Consider the following 23,768-nt stretch of genomic DNA (forward strand, 5'->3'; position numbering starts at 1 on the left):
CGGCCACCCGGAGTTCTCTCAAGAATTTGTTCAAAGCTGTCCCCTAACTATCTATAACATGTCAGCCTCCACTAAGGAGAAGGACATCTGTGTATTTTTAGATAGAAAACTGCTGTCTCCTTGTCATTTTGTAGAAAATGCTTTTCTCTCTGCTTCCCTTCATCGGGCCTGCTGGTATCTCAGCAGAGAAAGGAGCTACCTGGTAAATAAAGATAAGCTGCACTTATTAGCAGAGATTTGCAAGGGAAGAGGCTGTTTAAAAATGGATAAGGAGGCAATTGTGTTCTCCTGGCTCTAAAGCGGGGCCTCGCTTTCCTCTGTCAGGGCCTGGCAGCCCGCGAGGAGCTGAACAAGTAGGCCTGCCACCCCGGCGCGACCCGGAGTTCACATGGACGAGGCTACACTCCGTGGCAGGAACCCTCGGGCCTTTGAAGTTGCTGAGTCGTCCTGACAGCAGATCCCTTCGTGGAGGACTGATGCTCTGCCAGGAGAGTAGAACGCCGTCGTTTTTAGACTGCCCTTTGGGATAAAAGAGACAGTCGTGCAGTGCAGCCCCAGTGCCAGGCCTCCGCCTGACAGAGCCGTCATTGTTCGCGTCACCCCTCGGTGAGCTCCACACAGTCAGCGGGGTCTGGGCCTCGTCAGGGCTGGGGGACAGGTTTCTCGCAGGGATCAGGTAAACAGCCGTGGCTGGCGGTGAAGGAGGGTGGCGGAGGGCAGGTCTCGGTGATGGCTGACATCTGGTTCCAGACCGAGTTCAGTCAGCGCTCCAGATGTTTCCACAGGCGCCGAAGTTTTGCCCACAGGAAGCCCAAAGCATCTCTTGACGAAGCGCTGCGGTTTCCACCTGATCCTTCTGGAGAAGGTGGTGTGTTCTTCTGTGATGTTTGCTTTTAGGTGGGAAGAATTGAGATAAGCTTAAAAGGAAAAAAACAAAACAAAAATAAAAAAAACAACAACGGGCGCTGGCATCCAAGGGTCTCTGTCTAGTGTTTATCTCGGGCTTTCTCTACCATCCTCATCATGAGCGTGTGAAGGAAACGTGAGAGCCCTTGGGCTGACCGGCCTAAGTCTGTCTTTGTCCTCACATGAGCTCAGCTTATCCCAATTGTGCTGACTCTGTGGGATTCCCAGAAAATAAAAGCCAGGGACAAAGCACCAGGAAAATGACCTGGTCCACTTGAGCCTGGCCTCCTTCCCATAGCCCCGCCATCTGTGAGTAGACCCCAGGGTGAGGGAAGGCAAGCCTGGAAGGAAGTTTTGCTGAGAAACGTGGATACCTTTTGCAGCCTGATATTTTCTTCTCAGGCTCATTTATGAGGCATAATGAACGTGTGTGTGTGTGTGTGTGTGTGTGTGTGTGTGTGTGTTTACAAGTGTTACTTCAGACAGTGTTATAAAGCAGAACACAAAAGCTGTTTCCTAGTAGTTGGGGATTAGTTGTCAACTCTCCACCCCCCACAAGTGTTTTGCTTAAGGCATTTCAAATATCATCTGGTTATTTGGTGATTTCTGAGAAATAAAGAATGGCTGTGAATGGAATGTTATTGAAACATCCATTTTTCAGCTGTGATTTTAATTGCTTGGAAGTGTGGAGACTCAGTTTTTAAATTTCCAGACTCTATCTCTTCCTGGCACTTTCTCTTAGGCTTCCTTTGAATAGATAGACTCCACATACTTCTAGAATAAATCTGCAACTTGAGAATACACTCAGTCAGAGGTGGATTTACCGTGAATGAATTAAGCTTAAGCTTTGGGGCCTCTCGTTTTAAAGGCTGCTTTCAAGGTCCTGAGAAGGAGCCTAGCAGTGTGTTCACATGGTCACATATTTTTGTGAAATTTGCAAAAATGAGATCTTTTACAAATACAGTTTTTCTTAAAGAAAGCTACCCTAGAGTTGTAAGTTTCGGTTCTTGAGCACCCTCTGACAGCAGGGTGAGTAATTTCTTATAAGTTGCCCATCTTTATCTTAATAGAGGATTATAAATGAGGTTAACATAGAATAATTTAGAGAGGGTGTTTTTTGGCAATCACCATTGTCCTCTCAATATGCCAAACACCGTTTATTATACTTTGATTTGTCTTAAGGAAAGCAGCTGCAGAAGACAGAAGATTTTCTGGAGGGTTTCACAATGCTAACTAATGAGGAAGACGATAATACTTCATAATTCATGACAGGAAGGGGCTGCCTCCTTGTTATTTGGTGTCACGTTAGCTATTGACAAAAGGACTGCCTGGCACATCCTCTGACATTTTCTTCAGGACTGGGAGAAATGAGAGGAATGTTTGAAATGACTTAGGGGCCTTCATATTCCTTTTGCTCCTTTCATCTCCCATTTTTTTGGGTGGCAGGGGTTGGGCCTACATGCTTCCTATGGTTTTCTTTGGTGAGAGGTTCCAGAGAAACAGGGAGAAGAGGATTCTTAGGGCAGTCTGTGAGCTCAGGAGAGGGTCCAGGGATATCCTTGGGGCTCTATGTTGCTTGAACTCCGACTCTGGGCCTCCTAACCACATCACGACATGGAAGCTTCCGAAGCAGTGAGAAACACCAGACTTATGAACTTCATGTACACCAGGATTTAGTAAACAGGATGGCCATCCTAAGTGTGTTAATTTACCCTCTCTCTTTTCTCCTTGCTACTCCCTGGGTGTTTTAAATTAATTCAATAAACCCCATATGATGGGAACATCTTAACTTACTTTGTGAACCTTTTTGTTCTCTGACCTCTGAGGTTGTTTGCCTGGTAGTATGTTAGCAGGCTATCATTGCATCAAAGTCATTTCCCACATAACAGCATTAATCGGGGTTATTTAACTCTGGTAATAATAACACCCACATTTAAGAGGCTTAACAAACATTTTTCTCTAAACACCATTGAACATGGATGCTCCTTGTCAGGCAGCTTTCCTGGGTAGCTCTCCTCAAAGCTTTGACTCAGGGACAGGGGAACCTTCCATCCTGTGGCCACACCTCTTTGAAGTCCTTGGAAATTCTCTCTGTTAAACTGGCAGATGAAGAGAGTGGAAGATTGTGTAAGGATTTTATGAACCACAACTAGAAATGGCACACAGTATTCCCATCACATTTTATTGGTCAAAACTAAGTCACATGGCCAAGCCCAAGTGCAAGAGAGGCTGGGAAATGTAGTCCAGCCATATGACCAGGAGAAAAGGGAAATGGGATCTCAGGGATCAATTAAATTAGTCTCTGCTGGAGCATGACTATGAACTAATACTAACTCTGAATCTTCATCCCTCAATATTAATTTTGTGACATTGTTCTGCCTTTTTACCTTGAGCTGGTTGAAAGTGGTGGCTTCTTAAGCCAAATAAAACCGACACAAATAAACAACGCTCATTTTAAAGAAATTAGAAAACACCAATTCAGGTGACTACTTGATATACATCTTAATCAATGGTGAACTCTATTGGTACAATTCTGCTGAATGGTAGGGAGTGTGTGGCTTGATCTCTTAAGATTATATTGAATAATTTGAAGCAGAGAACTAAATACAATAATAGAATTTTAGAACTAGAGAAAGCTTAGAAATTATTTAATCCAAAACTTTAATAGATGCTGGCACTGAACCCAAAGCAGAGGGAAGATAGGCTCTGATGTTGATACTCTTTCCATTTCATGGGGAAGCATAAAAACTTGACTTACCAATGTCACACAGTTAATTGAGAGAAATGAGCCTGGGACCCAGTGCTTCAAATTATGAGTCAATGCGCTCTTCACATATATTTAACACCCCCTACCGCATGTATACATATATGCATTCGTGCTCCTCTTCAGAGTCATTCATGTGAGTTTAATTTACAGTCCACTGAAATGGAAGGAAGACATGATTAATGTGCATTATTCTCAAAATGTGGGGCTAGCAGGTCTGTGGTGTTACATCTGTAATAACATCATTTGCACAGCTTGTGTGCTGTTTTGCAAATAGCCCCAAAGTATTTTGTGTGTTGGTCACCAAGTTCGAAGAGAAATGAGATATTCTTTTCACTGGTCTGGAAAAGAGCAAGTTGCAGTGGCTGACTTCAGAATGCCCCATTGTTCCAAGCCTAACAGGTGCAGGTTCCGACACTAAGGGTCGGATCCCATTACCACTTGAGTTGCATGGATCACTGACCTTGAAAGGGGTCTGCACACACATCAGTGTGGGACCCGTCCTTTAGGAACCACGGCCACTAATCTGAATGGCTATTTAGAGCTGTGAATGGCATTTAACAGGCGTCCCTCCATTCTTCCAGGCTCATTGAAGAATCCCAGTCCTTCTCCTCCTGCTCATTAGAACTGACACTTCCCAGGCCAGAGGGATGACCAGGATGAATCAGAGAGGTGAGATCTTCATCCTGAAGGACAGGGTACAGTTCAGGGCCAGCTGGGGATGAAAGAAGTCACTCTTGGCAGTTGGGGCTTGGAGCTTATGATTGCGTCTCCATTATAACAAACATGCAATTATGTGGAATATCTCAAAGATACCTTCCTTTGAAAGTTGGATGATTCAATCAAGTCATTTTCATAGTATTCTCTTAAAAAGAGTAAATCCTTCAGCTCGTATGCCTATAAACCCGCCCACTCTTGACTTCTGAAACAGACATTTTTTCCTATGAAGCTTGTTTGATGTTCTGTTTGCATTTTATTTACATCATTTAGTGTGTAGCTTGCTTTTGTATGCATGGTGGTCATATTTATGATGGGTTAATTTCTTGAAATTAAAATATAAGAAAGGGCATTACAAATATTTTAGTAATCCAACTGAATTTTGAGGGCATGTGGCCACTGTATGGCTATTTCTTGGAGCAAATTTGTTTGTTATTGGGTGCAAACTAGGCATTTGCCACTCTGAAATCTCACAGTTAGATTTAGTTGCTCAATTGATTTCCTACTGATTTATTGAAGGTAGTAGCATTACATAGTGGCATATAGATAACTTCCATCTGGCCTAAAAAGGCAAGATGGAAATGATTTTCTTGGGGTTGATTATCCAGCTAGTCCATTCATTCTGATTAAAGTAGATGCGGCTTACAATTGCGGATGTGCTTATAAGGGAAGATGCCAATGAGGAGAATGATCTTAGATACTTTCAGCGATATTATGAGCAATCTTTTTAAAAAGCGACGCTCTGGAAAATTTTCCATTGTTTTGAAATGACACAGTGGCTTGCATATGTATTCGTCATATTAAGTAATGATTTCATTCATTCATTTAGCAAACTATGAACACTTTTTATGTGCAAGATATTAGAATATAAGGCCAAGCGTGACATGACCCTGGCCATGGCTTACAGTTTGGTGAAGGAGACAAACTTCTAGCTACCACATGCACAGGTTTTGGTGGCCATCTATACCATCCTAAGGAGATGTCTACCTATGTATATGCTTACATGAACTGAATTTACGGGCCTCTAGGGCAGTGGGAGAGTCCTGTGAGGGCAATGTGGAGGAGGGATCATGAGTTTTTCCAAGGAATGTCAGAGAAGGCACTAGGGAGGAAACTCCGAGCGCTTTGCCAGACAGAAGAGGCACAATGAACAGAGGAACTGAAGAGTGAGCAAGAGAGGAACGGAGGCGAGAGTGATCTTTTTAGAGCAACTGGAGCATGACACAGACATGGAACAGACGTGGTCTGTGACACAAATACATACACGAAGCAAAGTAATTAGGAGGGTGGAAATTTCAGCCACATGCTCAGGGGCAAGAGGTATGTGACTTTACTGATCCTTCTATTCATCCACTTATTTGTAGAAACTCTCATTTTGCCATGTGAAGGAAACTTAATCCTCCTCAATTTGCGCTGAATCTCCTCACCTTCCCTAAATGCCAGGGGCCTTATGAAGATATAGATGGTGGTGCCGCGGGGTGGGGCATCAGGACCCTAGTTATCAGTTCTCCAAGCTGGATTCCAGGGAGGTGACCATTATCCTATCTGACCCTCTGTCATTAGCTCTCCAGGGCTGTCACCAAGCTGTGTTCAGAAGACTATGGTGCTGCCCCCCAGGGGGCAGGAATCAACCTCCAGATCATCTGCTTTATCAAGCTGTCTAGGGTCTGCTTTGGTTAGTCACCCCACATCCACTTCTCTGAACATTAGCTGCCCATCTGGGCTCTCTGTTAGGAAATGAGGGATGGGATCTTACACTCTTGGGTCACACCACCTTATTGAGGAGGCATCTGTTTGCCCTTTTCCAGGAAGATCAGAGTACAGGCCTCCTTTCTCAGGGACTCCAAGCTTCCTTGGTCTCATTACCTCCTTTTCCTACGATTTTCTGCACCAGGGCTAGCTTTTGTAAACTTGAAGGTGTGGGATGTGGAGTTGGTAGTGGTGGTGGAGAATCTTTGCTCTTAGTCATATTTTTTCTCTTTCTTTCTTTCTTTCTTTCTTTCTTTCTTTCTTTCTTTTTTTTTTTCCTTAGGTTCTGTGGATTTTTTTTTTTCTTTTGAAGGCTAGGCATTTGAAACTCAAAAGCCAATAATAGTTTCCTTTCTTCCCTGTTTCTACCTTGTAATCCCTTTCCTGAAGTAAGGGATCTAGAAATGTCGATTTCAGTGTTCTCAGCCACAGCAGCACATTACCATCACAGTGAGGACTTAATGACTAATACAAAGCAGTAGGTCCACTTCCTGAGGTTCTGATTTAATTGATCTGGGTTCGGGCAGGAATACTGGTGTTGTTTAACAAGCTCCTCCCCAGTAGGTTCTAACTATAGTCAGCATCAAGAATTACTAGACTAGCAGGGTGGTTAAGAAAGGTCCAAAGTATTAAAGAGAATGCAGGAAAAACATCAGCTTATATTGCAAAGTATTACTCAGGTCTAAGACGCCAGCACTGCATTTGGAAGAATCTTGAATTCCCTGTAATGGAACTTTGACTTTATCATGTTGGGAATACAAGACATTGAAAGAAAAAAATAACTAGTATTTACTATACACCTTGTGCTAAGTGCTATGTTTTAAATAGTCATCTAATTTCAGCCTGAGATAAATTCTGCAAGGTAAGTCTTCTTACCCTTTATTTTGCAGATGGGGAAATGGACCTCAGTGAGGTTATATAAATTTCTCAGGGTTATTGGGTAAGCAAATATCAGATCGCTGATTAGAATCCAGATCCCTGATTCAAAACCCAGGCTATTTCATGAAATACTGTTGCCTCCCAATGTGATGTGATAAGAGAGTTTATTAATTGGATAAATCAGTTAAGAGTTCTGTCAACAAAATGGTAGAAGAGGGAGTGGTGTCTGGGTGTCTCCGTGGGTTGAGTGTCTGGCTCTTGATTTTAGCTCATGAACCCGGGATTGTGAGATTGAACACTGCGTCAGGCTCTGCACTGGGCATGGAGTCTGCCTGGCATTCTCTCTTTCCCTCTCTCCCTGCTCCATACCCCCACTCTTGTACATGCTCTCTCTCTCTAAAAATAAATAAATAAATAAATAAATAAATAAATAAATAAATAAATATTAAAAAATGATAGAAGAGCCAAAGGTTAGTCCCAAAGGAATGGGTTAGCTTGTCGCTGTCATTGCCTTCTCTCTCAGTTGTTATCATCATACATTCAATGGTTATTGCTGCTTAGTTGTTGTTGTTGTTTTTTTTTTTAAGATTTTATTTATTCTTGAGAGACAGAGAGAGAGAGAGAGAGACAGAGACACAAGCAGAGGGAGAAGCAGGCTCCATGTAGGGAGCCCGATGTGGGACTCGATCCCAGGATGCCAGGACCACACCCTGGGTCAAAGGCAGATGCTAACCGCTGAGCCACCCAGGGATCTCTTAAGTCTTTTTTTTTAATGACTGATTTTTTTTTTTTTTTTGAGTGTGGTTGACACATGTGAGATTAGTTTCAGGTGTGCAGCATAGTGATTGGACAAGTTTAAACATTATACTGTGCTCAAAACCTATGTAGCTACTAAGTGAAAGCCTGTACCTTCCCCTCTCCCTACCTACTTTGCACATTGCCCCTGCACTTTCCCCTCCTGGCTTTGTTCTCTGTGTTTATAAGTCTGAGTCTGCTTTTTGTTTGTTTATTCTTTTTTTTTTTTTTTTTAAGATTCCACATATGAGTGAAATCATATGGTATTTGTATTTCTCTTTCTGAGTTATTTCACTTAGCGTAATACCAGCTAGGTCCATCCATGTTGTCACAAATGGCACGATCTCATCTTTTTTATGGCTATCTCATACTCCATTAATTTTCCTATTCATTCATCTATTGATGGGCTCTTAAATTGCTTCTATATCTTGGCTATTAAAAATAATATTAGGGTCATATATCCTTTCGAATCAGTGTCTTTGTTTTCTTTTGGTAAATATCCAATAGTGGAATTTTTGGATTACGTGGTATTTCAGTTCTGAGTTTTTGAAAAAACACCATACTGTTTCCCACAGTGGCTGAAACAATTTACGTTCCCACCAACAGTGCCTGAGGGTTCCTTTTCTCCACATCCTCGCCAACATTCGTTGTTTCTTGTCTTTTTGATTTTAGGTATTCTGACAGGTGTAATGCAATATCTCATTGTGGTTTTGGTTTGCATTCCCCTGATGATTAGTAATGTCAAGCATCTTTTCCTGTGTCTGTTGGTCATTTGTATTACTGTTTAGGTCTTAAGCTTGCTTTTAGCATGAATAATTTAGTGACTCAGAAGTTAACATGACTTACAGTATTTATTTGTATTTGTTCTACGAAAATAGAATTCTTTACTAAATAATCAGGGTTTTTTTTTTATCAACCTCTCCCAATTTATCTATTTATTTTTAGTAAATATAGCTTTTGTAATTAATGTCAGCATTTTTTTTTCTGTAAACTACAGTGTCACAGAGCAAAGAAAGAAAGCAAAACTCCTAAGTGCAAATAAAATATCCTTGCTACTACCTTGAATGGGGCTTACATAACCTTTGCTTTCCTTGTATGCTTCAGAGGAAGATTGTCATACTTTCATCTTTAGATTGCTTCAATCTCTTTTCATGACAGTTATCAGCATTATTGGTATAAAAGTTGCTAATTATGTTCCTTACCTGTGACCATTAATTTTCTTTTTCTGCTTTTCATTATTTCTGCTGTTCATTGTGTATGGGGGACAATGCACATACAATGCTCATGTGTATTGTCCCATTTTTCCTTCTTTAGTTAAAGGTGGGCAAAATCCCTTCTTTAAAACTTGCTGCTAGATAATTTACTTGCTAAGAGATTGCCCTGCATTTTATTGAGTGATTTCTTATTAGAGACATCAGAAAATCAGAATATATTCTGACATGGTTTTGCTTCCACTGGTTATTGTCTATTTACTTTTCCCAGTAATCCAGGCCTAGCAGAGCACCTGGCACAGCTCAACACATGTTGACTCCAATATGGTCTTCATGTGCTAAAACAGTATGGGATAAGCCAGGTACATTTAATCATGCATTGCTGAAATTCAAATGTCCTTGTTATACATCAGGTGTCCAGAAGTATAAGATTCTGATTTGAGAGGAATTCATGATAAATTTCCCCTTTCTTCTGATACTGAAGTCATTCATGCCCGGCCTTCCCATCTCGACATGATAGTGAGGTTCCCTTTGATGTCCTACAATCTCCATATTTGTTTCATTTCCTCTTCCAGAGCCACACACTTATTTATCTTCTCTGTGTATGTTTTGGGGATGTATCTACTTAGTGAAAGAACCTTTTCAATAACCTCTTTTGCTTTCATTATGTTTCCATCAGCCTTCCTCTTTTATTACACAAGTTGACCTGCGCCCCATCAAAGCAGGAAGAGGTTTTCAGCATAAAGGATCCAGGTAACACAGAAGAGAGATGCATAGTGGTGGAAGCCAAATACCGAGGGTGGCAGCAGCTAGAAAAGTGAGAAGTCAGAGCTAGGTGGAGGAGTAATGAGGGTGAAAGGAGGACATCTCAGGAGGGATGTGTGTATTTGAAAAGGAGGGCAGAGGAAAAAGATAACCTAAGAACTAAAACATAAATACGGTGGTTCATTTTAAGGAATTACGATTGAGAATAATATGAGCCCTGGCTTTTCAAGTCTTAGATGAGTTCACCTGGCTTGTTTATTTTTGACTTTTATTAAAATCTATTATTATGACTATTTTTTGCATTTATCCTTTAGAAGACCTCTCCATTGTTGTGATATTGTTATATTTTGTTGTGTTATGTTCTTTCTTTCCTATTTTTTTTTCTCCTACTAGCACTGTTGGGCATTGTTTATCCTCAGTAATGCATTTGGAGTAATCTTTGTTTTTTCAAACAAAGTCTCTGGTATGTGCATATATCTGAACTTTAATTTATGCCATGCTGTAGAACACTGATGGTAGTCAGTTGTAGTTGAATTAATAAAAAAAAAATCAGTCCTCAGGAAAGAATGATGATGGTGAGGGGAATAGTTTAAAAAATTGGATGACCTGACAGGTTGTTTTGAATGTTTCATGGTTAGAGAGGGAGAGGCAAAGAATAACTTGCCAATATTCTTTTATTAGGTAAGATTATTTGAAAAGAGTGAGATTTCAGAAACTCCTCAAGTAAAGAGAACATTCCAACCAGCAGAAGGAGAGGAGCCTAGGAGGCTGGAACAGAGGACCTGAATAGAGAAGCTGTGCAATATGAACCTAATGCTTATTTCGTGGAGGCTGCTGCCCTGACTTTGTCCACACCTGACAATTTGTTGGTTTTGGTGCAAGTCTTTCGTCCTTTTTTGTCCTGACCAACAGCTTTTTACAGTTTGGTGAATGAAGTCTGGATCAGGCATAGTCAGCAATTGAGATCGCATGCTGGAAAATAAGATAAAGAATAATAATAATAACAAAATTGTGTTATGGAGATCACTTCCTTTAGATTATAGATATACACAAATAATGCTGTCCTACTCTCCCAAATTTCCATCTCTGAGAAATTCTGTCTCAGCTCAATTAGCCTACCTTTTATGAAAACTTTTCTATGTCCCCAGCAGTGCCTGATGTTCTCTTTCCTTTCACTATGAGAGCATTTTCAGTCTTGTCTTCTCCCCACTGTAGGCAGACTATGCTTTAACTCCTTTTCGCTTGCATATAAGAAGTGCCTAGTATATATGTTTGAATGAAATACAGATTAAGATGCATGGCCGATATTGAAGTAATGTTTCTATTTCGACTGAATTGGCAGGCTCTGCTCTGTGTTTGTAATGATCACGTAGATAATTCTCTATGCACGCGTACATGTTTTAACTTTTATGTGAGCATGTAAGTGTTTGAAGGTGGTGGCAGGAAGAGGGGTGGCTCTGGAACTGCCTGCCTTGGCTTCCAATCATAGTGCTATCATTATCCAGCTGTGCGATTTTGGGCAAAGCCTTTACCATATCCTATTGAAGTATTCTCTTGTGTGATGGGGATGATAGTAGCACCTGTCTTATAAGACAGTTGTAAGAATATAATGATAGAATACATGTAAAGCATTTAGAACAATCCCTTTCACTAGTGAATACATGATAAATATTAGCTATTGACATAATTATTATTACAGTCTTGTGTACAAATTCTGTCATCTGTGTAGTTCTTATCTCAAATACCAGATTATAAACTTCTTGTGGGTGAAGACCGTTTCTCTATTTCTTAACTCAATCTTAAACATACAGTAAACTTTTAATAGTTGTCTATTTTTTAATTGTTGGAAATAGGGTGATACGCTGGAGCCCAGAGAGCTCATGGAGCCTCATAACATTTCCCTGAAACATTCCAGGCAGTAAAAGTGTAAAGGTAAATGATAGTTCTGAACCCAGAAGAATCCCATATTTGGCCAGAAAGGCCAGAGCCCTCTGGAAGTTTCTGAGACGGTAATAAGAAATATTTATAGCTATAGGCAAAATCTTTTTCAACAAATAGTATTAAAAAGAAAGTATATATATTCCAAGTTCTAACAAGATCCAATTACCACATAGCTGATGGGTTTAGGCAATTTAAAATTTTATTTTTTTCTTGTTGCTGCTTTTGTTGTTTTATAGTAATGAGATTTGATCTTAAGTTCTGCTTCATTGCTATGTCCTGAATTAATCTTATCTAGGATTATCTAGGTGGTATGCAGGTGGTGCAGAAGTTAGCCTGAGAATATGTAGTACAAATTTTCGGACCCTGTTTAAAGAGGAAAAGGAAGAAAGGACTGAGAACATTGTGGTATTAGAAAAATATCCTCATCTTTTTCAACATTTTGAGATGAGTGAGACTCCACATACATATTGTTAAATAAATGCCACCTTCACCATGAAACCATCAAATATTTTAAGAGAAATTAAATCCTTCAGACTCTGATTCTTTTACACTGGACTCATCAGAATCTTCTTTTGTAAGAGCAACTTGATAGCTAAGACACCCCTGGGGCCTTTATTCTTGAACGAGGAGGTCATATTTTTGCCAATGCTCTTTGCAACCTGAACCAAGAGAAGCTCAAGTTCAGCTTCAGATTTGGAACCCACAACCCTGAGTGAGTTTTAATGCTGATAAATTTATTCTCTCCGCAAACTCTCAGAGGCCACGCTTGGGATAAGGTGGATATCTTATAAAAGCATGTATTCTGAGGAAGGAAAGAACTGGTAGGCCAGTCAAGGTATATCAGAGGGTCAGGTCATGGGCAAAAGTCAACCTGTGCTGTGGCATTCTGGGAGTGCTGAGAAGTGGAAATCCAAAGTAACGCACCCTCAATTCCACACAGGAGAAGAGTAAAATGTCAGGGGTTGTAGATTTGTACATGAGGTGAATGGGTTTTGTGGATGGAGTTCTCAATGAGTTCACAGTGAATACTGTATGTGTTCATTCATTCTTTGAACAAATAGCCATTGAGTAGACGCTGTGAACAAACATTGCGCAAGTCCTAGAAATACAGGGGTAGCAAGGCAGACGAGTCCCTTTCATCAAAAATAAGCAAAGCTGGACACTAGTTAGAGTGGGAAGGGCAGAATTTAATCAGTAAGAACTATTGCAATAGAGAAAAGAGTCCAGCGTGAACTGAACTCAGCTTTGATCTGTGCAGAGGTGATCAGGTATTTTAAAGAGAGAAGGGGAAAGGAGGAGGGAAGGTGAGGAGGGGGGCTCGATATAGTCAGGGAAGAGAAAGGTTCCAGAAAGCAGGCAGGGAAGTTGGTCCATGTGAAACTGGTGTCTATGCTATTAGGTCCCTACTCCCCCACAGTGACTATGAGGCGGGGCCCTATTTGCAGGTGTTGGCTGGAGCAAATAGCAAATTCTTTTGGCAGTCTTGACTTTTCTCAGGCAGGCACTTGAAGGGGGACTGGGGTCATCTTAGGAATGTGGGGTTCAACTGTTAGAAACTATGCTAGTGTTCGTTCAAATCTTGGTAGACCAAGACTGAGGCCCTAGTCAAGAAGAGGACTCACAGATGTCCCTCTAGGGTTTGGTCAGGAAGAGGGTTTTGGTCACTTCCCTTGTGGAACTCCATTCTATCAGGAAATTAGAACATAACATTTTAATTAAATGTTTCATTGAATCTATTTATATTATTTTATGATAAGGGTGCTTATTCTGTTCTTCAGATGTTCCTCACGGGATTGGTAAAGAAGAAAACTCATCGATTCTCTGTGACATTAATTAACTTGGGAAATTCATGCAAGAACTACTTGGAGTCAAGTGTGATGTATAAATGGTATCATCTATTTCGACATGTTCCTTTCACTGTCTTCAAAACATCTACGAGGACGTCTGGGTTGCCTACCTCTCCATTTGGCATCCCCAAATGAGGTATGGGTATTATATTCAGAAAGTCTGAACTCTCTCGAATCAATGATTCAGATATGTCATTTCAAATACATGAATACATCTTTCTTTCCCTATTTTTGATTTTGACAAGGAGTTTTGAAAATTTTCAGAACCAACTGCTGTTCCAAGTCCAGAAATAACTTCTTAGTTCAATCAGCCCCAGCACTACCTTCTCGCCACTTCTGTATTTTCATAGTGGGAGACTCAAAATCAGAGTAGAAGTAGGACCTGAGTTCTGGTCCCAACTCTGTCATACTTTATGATACAGGACAAGTCAACCTCTTAGGGCTTCAATTTCCTGCCCTGAGCTCAGCAGAACACAGTAAGATGTGCCCAGATGGAAAAGTGCTGTGAAGATTAAAATCTGTTATGCACATGATAGTTTTCATTAATTTTGTAAGCATCCATTGTGTTAGGAGTGCAGAATGCTGGCTTAGGCACTATGGGGGAGGCAAATTATGGACACGATACCTGATTCCTACCATTAAGATACTGAAAATCAGTTTGAGTAGATGACATAAAGAATTAAAAATGATACAGGGAATGAAACTGTGATTTTTGTTGTAGTTTTGTTTTTTTTAGGGGAAGGAGTTGAAAGAACCATGAACACATTTTTCCCTCTATGTCTTAAGCCTTATATAGGAAGGACTAGAAAACACCACTATATCTAATGTACTATTGTCATTTATTAGAAAAAGGATACAAAGTAAGGTAGTGATCTGGCCACACGCACAAGGAGACCAGCCACCCGCTTCTCTGATGCAGCACATGATGATCGGCCATGTGGTGTCTCCCTCCATGGGTCCATTGTCTGGAAGGATGAGTGATAGGCGAATGTGACTGTTCAGAAGAATCTTTCCTCCGGAGAGGCAATATGTGTCCAAAATGGATCAAAATCTCATTTCTCCCCTCCATCTTTAGTTAAAAGTTTCACCTGGGTGATTTGTCAATTTAAGCACAACTGAGGTTCAAAGTCCTGTCACCCTGCAGGCCTCAACTTCTTGTCTATTGTGGTCCCCTATCGATACTTCCCAGAGCTTGGGGCTTGCAGCCATGAAAAGGAGCAAAGAGATTGTCTGTATCTCAACAAGGTCCTTGGCGTGCCAGACCAGGAGGGCCAGGTTGCTTCCTTCTCCAACCTGCTGCCTCCCTGGAAGTGACAGCTGAGGACTGAGTCTGCTGCGAGGGCCAAGTGGCCAAGGGGACAGGGCACTCAGGATTCCTCTAGTCCCCTTTCCCGTAGTACGAAAATGACAGTGCATTCCTCCAGAAGAAGCATCTGCAGCCCAGTAAGGGCGTAAGTAACAAAAACTTCCTTGCAAAGCCAAAACTGATGGAAATCCTCAGCCTGATTTTCCTTTGGTTTGAAATGCATGCTGCTGCAAAGGCAAGTGACCTTCCTTTATTGATGGAATACCTTGAAAATTTCCTTCACAGTCTGTTGTTGCCATGCCCGACCGAGCAAATCCGGCTCTCTCCCTCTGCTCCCTAGGGGAAAGCCTCAGGACCCCACCGAAGAAAGGGAATGATCGATTAATGATGAAATTGGCCAACTTGCCAATAACGATAAATTGCTTTGTTCTTCCCATAGCGAGGATGCCAGCCCCGTGTGTAGCCGGTGCCTGGAGACAAAGGATGGGAACCCCGCTCACAATGAACACAGATGAGCTTTCAGACCCATAACGAGCACAATGATAACAATAAAAGTGGCTCACGTGTCTGGCTTGTTTTTGACCAGATTTCAAATGTTTCACGCAGTCTTATGATGAGATATTTACATTTGTTTGCAGGAGAAATGTGATGGCAGTAGTCAAGATTTGGTCGGAACCGGCTTCTCTCCCCTTTATGTGGGTGGATGAGAGTGTCGTTCATGAACGCGCACATTTTAACATGTATAAAATACTCTAAAGACAGCAAAACAACTAGAAGACCTCCCGGAAATCTGCAGTCCCCTTGAGGAAATAAAATTTGCACATGAAACCACGTGCAAATAAATATAAAACAACATGTCAAAAAGGACAAATTGATATACACCGCCACTATTTTTATTTCGTGTTTTTGAAATCATGGAATTAATTGTTTTTATTATAAGGGTAATATATTAATTATCCTCTGCCCATGTAGAAAATCCACAAAATAATGAAGATTGAAATAACTTAACTGCAAGCCACCTCTCAGAACAAGAAAAGCGACCGTGTAACATTTTAATGTAATTCTTTCTGGTCTTTTTAATTTTTTCTAAAGCTTACAGACTTTATTCATAAAAAAAGTGTTTTGCACATATTCTATTTACTCTCTAAAAAAAAGTGGAGGGGGGAATGCCTGGGTGGTTCAGTTGGTTAAGCATCTGAGGTCATGATCTAGGGGTCCTGGGATGGAGCCCCATGTCTGGCTACCTCTCAGTGGGGAGCCTTCTTCTCCCCCTTCCCTCTTCTGCCCTCCCCACCCTGTTTGTGTTCTCTCTCGCTCTCAAATAAATAAATAAAATCTTAAACACAACAAAACCAATGTGCCATAGCGTTAACTACATTCACATGATTGTGCAACCAATTCTGATCTTTTAAAAAAAGGCATAGACACATGAATATGATAGATTTTTATTTTTTTATTTTAATTTTTTGGGGGGCATAGATTTTTTTATTATACTTATTTTTCTAAGTAATGTTTTTTCTTAGTATCAAAGATAATGTTCAGTGCAGAATACTTAGAAAATACTCATTATTCTAACACTAAGAAATAATTAATGTTATATTTTATCAGTTATCCTTCTAGCATTTTTCCATGTGAGTAAATGTACCTGCAAAGGTATGTATCTATACACCATTTGCATTTGAATTTACAAAGACAAATTTTTTTTTTTACAAAGACAAAATTATATCAAAGGTATCAAATACCCTTTTCTTTAGGATTATTTTGTGAGTTATTTGATACCAATAAATCTGCAACTATAGTTTTATTGCCTTTTTTTTTTTCATTCCACATTGGTGAATGCAAAATGAAAGATGTAGTATGTATGTACTATCGGCTTTTTGTGGTCACTTTCAGTGGAAAGGCTAGAGTAGTTTTTTTTTTTTTTTTAAAGATTATTTATTCATGAGAGACACACAGAGAGAGGCAGAGACATAGGCAGAGGGAGAAGCAGGCTCCATGCAGAGAGCCCGATGTGGGACTCCAGCAAGTTCTGAATTGAAGGCAGAGGCTCAGCCACTGAGCCACCCAGGCGTCGCAGGGCTGGAGTAGTTTCAGGTGAAGGAATGTAATTTATCAGAGAGAGCTTTCTAGAGGAGGTGAGTGTGAGGGCTAGGAGGATACAGGACCAGGTCCCCACCTTCTTTGTCTACCATGAGCCTGTGGGCTATTTCTACTGCTCTTCTGGTGTCTGAGGCATTTGCCGGGGGAGTCAGAGTTCAGCATGTACCAGAGCGAGGGACAAGGGAAAGTTCTGTGGGTTGTAGAGAAGTGGCCTGGTCTGACTGCTGAAAATCAGGCTTCCTGTTTCTTGTTTGCTGGCTAAAAATGTCTTCTGTTGAGGTTGTAAAATAATGGTGCTGTCGTTGAGTGCTGAAGCCAAGAAGAGATGGTACTGAAAGACAAATACTTATCTGCTGCCTAAGATAGAATGTTTCCAGATACCCAAGAGAATTTAAAAATACTCCTTAAAATATAAAATAATTTCAGAATTTCAGGCAATTAGTAACAAGTGGCAAGTAGGCCAGATTACAGAGAGCTTGAATTGTATCCTGGGGCTTGACAAATTGAGACCCTGGATTCATAGCAGTCCTCTTTAATCAGTGATTCATATAAATTGATACATGTCACTAGTCATTTTATCTACTAATCACACAGGCTACAGACAAAACTGAGAGATTTGCTGTTATGTTGTTGGGCAGGGGATGGGGGAGGTGGAAGTAGCATGCGTAACTTGAGGTCATAAAAATTCATTTACTGTGCCAAACTAAATATATAAAATTTGTAGTGGAAAGAGATCTGGGTACTAGATTTAATTTTGTTTTTGTTTTTGTATTTTAACTGATTTGCTGGGTGATCTTAGACAAACACCCAACTTTCTTCATGTTTTGGGTTCCTTTTTAGTGTAATGGGTTTAATACTGTCTAGTTTACCTACCACGGCTTTTGTGAGGCGTGAATTTGTGAGTAGATATGGGAACACCTTGAAAATTAAAAATGCAATGCAAGGAAACTATCAGCTAAAGACTTTCATTACGTATCAAACCCATAACATGGATTAGAAAGTGAATTAAGAGAACAAAATTGGTTTTCCATATGGTCTGAAGTAGCTGACTGGTTATTATGTTTGGGAGCATGTGAGGAAAACTTTCTTTTCTGATGTACATTTACAAAAACTTCTCATAAGAAAAATTGAGCAGTTTTGAAAAGATAGACCATTAAAACATACACATAAAATAAGATAGTCTAGATACAGCCTAAATTCATCTTTTTTGTGGTCATGTTTAAATTACATTAAGGCATCTGATTGCTATTTGGGGCAAGGACTATGACTGGTCATGTCCCCATCTCCAGTGCTTCAGTCAGAGTCCGGCACAATAGTAGGCATTCAATGTTTATGGAATGAATGGATGGATGAATGAATGAAAAGTTGGGTCTTGGGTGTTTAGGTGGTAAGCTAGTAGGTTAATGACATCTATCAGAGAAACTACTATGTTCCAGTTAGAGTACTAAGAATTCAGCTTCATCTGCTGTATTTATCAAAAATCCTTGGTAAAATGTTCAACTAGCAATTGCATGATAATGATTGTATTCCCCAAAGATACACAAACGAAACATGGTGGTGGAGGAAGGTGAACATGGCCGATGTTGTAGAATTCATCCAAGCTGTGGGACACACATATCCATCCATCCATCCATGCACCCAGCAAATACATGTCTATTTGAACACATACATAAACACACACACACACACAGACACAAAACATATATTCTCATTTCTTGGTTTGATTATTAAACCCAGCAATTTTGAGTTCATATGGAAAAAACAGACCCTCTTGTTTGATAGTTGAAGAAAGCTGTTGAGTGACAGTTTGAGTGAGGTAACATGGCAGATTAGCAGTGCCTGACTTCCCCTAATGGCTACATAAGGGGCCTGGGGCTCCGATTTGGGTTGGAGTCCAGGAGCCTGAAGTAGGTGGATGAGTGATTAGAAGTGAGACATGGCTATAGGCCATGGGTGTAAAGTCTGAATTCCAGCATCGGTGGTCCAAAGGGTGAAGTCTGTGTGCTGGGATAGGATAGGATGGTTTAAGAGACAGGTCTTAGGGTAATCCCCAAATAACACTGCAGGGAGCTAGAGAGAGAGACAGAGAGCGAACGAGAGAGAACTTTTTACTAGGGACCTATCACCCAGTCTGTTAAAGATGCTTTGCTAATTCAGACAAATGCAGAACATTTCTAGAGCTTGGATGTTCTAACTTCTAGGTCATTTCTGAAGGCCCTACAGAAAATCAGCACATTTTGCCAGCAGGGCAATGTACTAAGCATATTCCAGAAGTAAACAACCCAAGCAAATGGTCAGGGTGGTGGGCATTGTGATAGGCACAGCCAGATCTGCTTTTGGGTGGGTGGGGGGGCTCATGCCCCTCCCCCCAGCTGACAGACCCCAGCTGCTTCCAGGTAATTATCTCTGCTGAAGAAAACCCTTCCCCTGGAAGGTCTTAGTTCGGTGACTGCTCACATAAGGAGAATAAACGTATGGCTTCCTCATTCCAATGTAAGCAGCTAGGAAGTGTCACCCTGGCTCTAAGTGGGACTAGTTGAGGACCACACTGTGATAGCAACACAGCTCCCCTTCTCCCTCTGCTTATCTGCTCCTTTCCCTTCCTGATCCTGGGTGTTGCTTCCAGGAGCACCCTAAGCCCCTGACCTCCCCCCCCCCCCCCCCATAAACACCTGCAAGCTTCTCTCCATCCCAGAGGCCACTCCCCTGCCAGGGCCTGACCTGCTTTCCAGGCTGACAATCAGCTGCTTGTCTTTCAGGAGATGGCTGTGACAACCGTCTGACAACTTGTCGTGAAGGTCTATGTTAAGATCTAAAGAAGAGGGGTGAAGACCAGATAATGTCCCGACACATCAGCGTTTGGCTCTACTGCCGTCAGCTCACTTTAAAGAGGCAAGGCCTTTCCCGCAAGGCTTTGATCATCTCAGCAAGAGGTTTTTGATTTTGTTTTTGTTGTTGTTGTTTTGCCCATTTTACAGATTTGGAAACCAATGCCAACTGAGGGTTACTGCCATGAACAAGAACCCATGAATAAAGCAGCAGAAAAGTGACTTTGAACTGATCTCTTACAAAATAGATAAAAACAAGACTTTAAAACCAAGAGGACCGAGATTTATGAGGGGGCCACAGGCAGGGAGGCAGGTGAGAGAGCGTCTCTAAGGATCTACTGAAGTATCAATGGCATGGCACTGATGTGAAACCCAGGGGATGCGCTGACTCAGCCTGGCAGGGAATTCTCAGGGACCCTGGAAATGGGGAAGGAACAGTTGAAGATGCTTCCCACCCCTCCACCCCCCACTACCCCGCCCCCGCCCCGAGGTGAAAGATGCAGTGAGAGAGGCCTGGTGACACTTTCTGGGATGGGCAGCTCTAGCCCCAAAACTGAAAAAAGCAACTTTTCTGTGCAGGATCTCAGGGTCTTACGGGAATCCCCACCATTTCGGCCAAGACACCAAGCTTTTCGTAACAAAGACTCAAGCTCTCTTGGGTCCCACAAGTGACACACACATAGCTGCTGTGTGTGATGTACACGCATATAAGGTTAACATTTATAGGTCATCCCCCGCCCCCCACTAGTCCCTGTCTGTGGCTGATTGTCCCCCAAACTATCCCCCCCCCACCCCGCAGCGCTCCGCGAGCTCAGCCTCGGATTGCGTTTCTCGCTCAGCGGTGGGAGCGGGGGGGGGGGGGGGGCGGTGTGTCCCAGACACGCACGCGGAGCCTTGCGCGCCGAGTCCACGTTTTCCCACGGTTTCCCCCCTCTCCTCCCGGACCCCGGTCCTCCGCGGCGGCCGCGCAGCCTTCCGTGCGGGGAGAGCCTGCAGATGCAGCCGCGCCCCCGTCTCCCCGGCCCCGGTGCAAGGCGGGCGGGCGAGGCGACCCCGGGGCAAGCCAGGCGCTTTCCGGCGTCCGTGGCCCGTCCGGGCTCCGCATCCCGGGTCGGCGACCTGCGGCCCGACCGCAGCCCGAGCGGCGCGGGGACCCGCCCGCCTGCACCGCGCTGCCGCGGCGCGTTTCTCCAACAGCAGCATCGCGGCATCGCAGAATCGCGGCAACAAACGTTACGAGGTACTATTTCCCCAACAGACGTGCGGCAAAATGATCCGAAGAGGACCGTTGAATAATAATCCTCGTTAAAAACCGAACCGAACGAGACGCGATCATTCTGCAAAAGTGTGCTAAGGCGGGGAGGAGGGGAGTGTGTGTAGGTGGCGGTGGTGATGGTGAAGGGGGGGCCACCGACATGTTTTAAGACAAGATTAATAATTTGCTCATTAATTTTATTGGATAATTACACATCATGGGTCTTTGCAGAGTAGCTCATTTTTGAAATTAGAGATGCCTTTTAGGTTTTCTCCCGTACAATGTGCACATCAGGTGTGCAGAGGGCTCTTTAGCATGCAAAAAAAAAAAAAAAAAAAGAACACGGTATTCGACAATGTGCTATTTTTTTCTATAAGAAGGCAGCCTTTCCTAAAACGTTAATCTGCTGCTGCTGCAAAAAAAAAAAAAAAAAATGCTCCTAATTTAGAAGAAATTAGAGGGAGAGTCTACTCAGCAAACACCTCTGTTAACAGCTTCATTAGTATGTATTTTCACATAATTCAATTAGCCAAAACACATACACACGCTAACAGTGCTGTTCCCTGCTCTGGGAGTGTCAGCAAGACTTGAAGCAGATCTGAAACAAAATTGCATAAATGGCATGTAAAGCTCTGTGCATACAAAGATACCTTCAGGGTTCTAATAAATTCATGAAACTTTTTAAAGTATGATTTCCTAGCAGGCAATCACTTTTAATTAACAGGATCACCTACAGCAACACATGTCCTTCAAAAACTTACATTATTTTTTCTTTTTGAATTTCAAAGTTTCTGTAGTAAAAGTTGAATAGCTGAGTAGCTTAACCTCAAAAGGATTCCAGGCTTTTATGACAGTTATAAATCACTGTGGTGCCTTCTTTATAAGAAGAAAAGATTCTTAACACAACAGAGAAAGAAGGAAATCTCTTTTTAGTCATAGCTAGAAGCAAGCATTTTCTCCAAAGGTCAAAAAACTTTTCCTCAGTTAAAGAATAATTTTAAGGACATTGCAGCTACTTGTACAAGTAATCTCTTATAATTTACTTTATGAATTAAACATTCAATTTCCAGGATTGTGGCTTGACACGGATGGACTCGCCTCTTTCTGGAACCGGTTTTGTAGAGTTTCTCGTGTTTAGCTTTTAGTAAACACAGGCCAGGGCTGAACGCAGGATCTACTTAATGAGCCCTTCTCCTTAAGGCAAATGAGAATCCATCTACTCACCAAAGGATTCAGTGGAGTGGTTCTTGCAACTTCTTTTTCTCGGGCCTTTGTTTGAAAGACAGGGAGATGCTCATAAAAACGTCTAGGGCTAATGATAAGGCTGCAGAAATCCAAAAAAGAGACCATTCTGAGATGAAGGGAGGGTAAGAGACACCAAGATGAAACCTGTTCACCTTCCCCCCGCTCTCGTCCTGAAGGAACCTGGGCAGTTGTCTGAAGGTCAATTGGAGAATTGGGCTGGTGTCTTCTGCCCCCTGCAAAGCTAATAAAGTACCCACGGGGGGGGGAGAGGGGCGGATTACACCGTCCAGACCTCCGAGGTGAGCAGTGATGGAGCAGCCTTTGCAAACGTAGGCAGTACTGCATCCAAGCAGGGCTCTGGAAGCACCCATGGCACCTCCTGAAGCCAGCCACCATCATTTCTCACCTGGGTGACTGTGGCAGCCTCCCTGCTGGTCCCCTGCCTAGGGCTGCTCCTCTCAGACTCATTCTCCACCATGGGTTCATTCGCTGGTCTTGGTGGGGAAAGAGTTAGGTTGGCCACATACTGTACGAGGTGTTAAGGACACAAGATTGTTTCAAAACAGAAATGTGATTGTTTGCTTCCAAGCTCAATTGTCTCAAGAGATTCCCACCATCCTTCAGATAACATCTAATCTCCTTAATATGGCACAAAAGCCCTCTATGATTTTGGCCTCTGCTACTATTTCCGGTCTCAACGATTGCTCTCTTTCCCCTCTCAATCTGACTTCTAGCCATATTGGACTGCTGATGGACCCAGCCACCCAGCCAAGGGCTGTTTTCTTTCTTTCTCACATGTTTTCCCCCCAGATGTGGCTTTTTAGTTGCACTCTCTGGAAGATCCCCTTTCTCCTTTTCCTCAATTTGAGTCAAAGGCTACCCTAGTTAATACCTACTCATTCATCATGTCCCCACTTAAAGATCAGGTCTTTACATCCTTTCAGAAACCTCTGACTCCCCCAGATTGCTGACCCTTCTAGGCAATCTAGATGCACTCTCTGTTCATTTCAATGGCAGCCCTCATTTAGTTAGTGAATATTTATTGAGCATTTACTATGTGTCAGGGGATACTGATGAAACAGTATCCCAGTACCCCAGGTACTGTTCTGGGGATATCATGATGAAACAGTAGCTTTATGTTCTAAAGGAACTTCAATTTCAGTGGAGGAAAATAAAGGTAAAATAGCTATTCAAGCAAATAAGTAAGTAAACAAGGCAATCTGTGATTGTGGTAATCATGGTGGGGAAGAGTGGACTGCTTTGAGTCGGGGGTTGAGGTGAGGTCCCTGTGAGGAGATCACATTTGGGCTGAGGTATGAGTAATGAGAAGAAGCCAGCCCACGAATATCTAGTAAAAGATCATGCTGCGTGCAAAAGAAGGAAAAACAAGCCCACAGCCTCTGAAGTAGCAATGAGCGTGGGGTGTCCAAAGACAGAGAAAAGTCAGTGTAGCCGTTGTG

The 23,768-nt window shown here is 42.1% G+C and overlaps 1 long non-coding RNA gene across 3 annotated transcripts; it reads left to right on the top strand.

Annotated features, from left to right (window-relative positions):
- Window positions 1-14: 14 nt before the first annotated feature.
- On the top strand, window positions 15-20,030 carry LOC140635844 (uncharacterized). Of its 3 annotated transcripts, XR_012033165.1 has the most exons (5): window positions 15-606; window positions 4,255-4,342; window positions 9,701-9,774; window positions 13,506-13,710; window positions 19,740-20,030. It is a non-coding gene; the product is annotated as an uncharacterized lncRNA (long non-coding RNA). The 3 variants fall into 3 exon arrangements; XR_012033164.1 differs by lacking the exon at window positions 15-606 and having other exon boundaries at window positions 4,078-4,342; XR_012033163.1 differs by lacking the exons at window positions 15-606; window positions 9,701-9,774 and having other exon boundaries at window positions 4,078-4,342.
- Window positions 20,031-23,768: the final 3,738 nt, after the last annotated feature.

The sequence above is a fragment of the Canis lupus genome, chromosome 6 (assembly GCF_048164855.1).
Source record: "Canis lupus baileyi chromosome 6, mCanLup2.hap1, whole genome shotgun sequence".
NCBI lineage: Eukaryota > Metazoa > Chordata > Mammalia > Carnivora > Canidae > Canis > Canis lupus.